Genomic DNA, 1598 nt, shown 5'->3' with positions numbered 1-1598 from the left:
AAATAAATGAGCAGATCCTCTACAGAGAACACACCTCTGCATATGTACTGTCTATTTACTGAATCTAACGTAATGGCATCAAATGAAATGTTGAATTGTAGCCTGTGCAAAGGTTATTTTATATTTTAGTACTTTCCTTAAATACACTGTGTTTAAACGAGGGACAGGCGGGAAACAGGTGGAGACAATCAGGGGTGGTGTCATGAAACGAGGGGGCTGGACAAAACTAACATGGGCTTAACCAAAACAGGGTGGGAGGGGCCAATCGTGACAAAATGTTATGGGACATTTAATATGTTGTATTTCATTTTAAAAATGATGTTAAACTAAATGGATAGAAATTGTGCTATAATAGTTTCATCAACAAACAAGTAACATTTCCATTCAACTGTATATCAGCCTTAAATGTACAGTAAAAAAAACAGCCTGCTGAGCTGTAGTGGATATAGCGAGGTTGGAAAATGGCCTTGAGTTAATGAATTATGGCACTTCTGGTGCACACAAATGTTATAAGTGAACCACAGAGAATTTAATTAAAATACAAGAGAAATGCACAGAATGAGCTCTTTATTATTAAAGGTCTCTGGAGAGGGGAGCCTTCCCAGTATGCCTTGCAAATGGGCATAATACATCATCTTTTTTTTCCTTGGTTGTTGCCGCTGTTATTGGAGTTGTTGACGTTAATCTCGACCTTGGTGGTCTTTCAGCTGCAGTTGCATCTTTCATTCTGTTGCTGTTTTAGCCTCGTATTCAGCCGCTGTTTTTACTTCACTGGTTTCACTAGTAATGCAGTTTAATACAGTTTTGTAATGAGTACTTTTGTGTATCTCTGTTGGTTCACATAGTAATGAATGTGTAAGCTTGGGGTGGCAGATGGACAAGGACAGTTGCCCCTTTTGCCCTCAATGGACCCCAGTGTCTGTTGTTTCCTAAAAAAAAAAGTCTGTTTAAATCTAAACCTCATTTCAACCTCAGCCTAAAACAGTCATAATTCATTTCTTCATGGACATATTTCAATCTTTCCTTTTTCTTAGAATTAAACAGACTGCGCCTTTAAGGCTGATATATGTAAATGAGCACTGTTCTGATTGGCTGGTCTCTACTGTATCTCATCTAAAGGGCAGTCCACTACTCATGACTTCAGCAGGAATGGGCGGATTTCGTTTTTAAAAAAGCAAAAAAAAAAAGGATTTTATGATAAATTAGCCGTTTAAATGAGCGTTTAAATATACAGCTGCAGTATATTAACACAAACGTTCAACCGTTTCAATAAACAATTAGAATTTTATTGTCCAACCATCATTTGTTTATTTACCTTTATTTATATTTTCCATTTCATCTCAGAAACAGTAATTAAACCGTCCATGCAGAAGGAACAGATGGACAAACAAACAAACAAACTGCACTTTTGGCTGCAAATAAAGCCCTGGGCAAAGTCTTACAAAACTGTTTCATCTACAAGATGATGTGAGCAGTTTGCGCTCCCACAGCACAAAAGCACTCATTTTACTATTGAATTGTGCTGCAGTTAGCAGCAGGCAGTAATAGTGGTGTTAGATAAATAATCAGGTGTAATGAATTGTGTTTTTTTGGGTGTC

This window comes from Pygocentrus nattereri, chromosome 4 (assembly GCF_015220715.1).
Source record: "Pygocentrus nattereri isolate fPygNat1 chromosome 4, fPygNat1.pri, whole genome shotgun sequence".
In the NCBI taxonomy this organism is placed as follows: domain Eukaryota; kingdom Metazoa; phylum Chordata; class Actinopteri; order Characiformes; family Serrasalmidae; genus Pygocentrus; species Pygocentrus nattereri.
The sequence above is the reverse complement of the archived record's forward strand: the minus strand, read 5'-3'. Positions refer to the sequence as shown.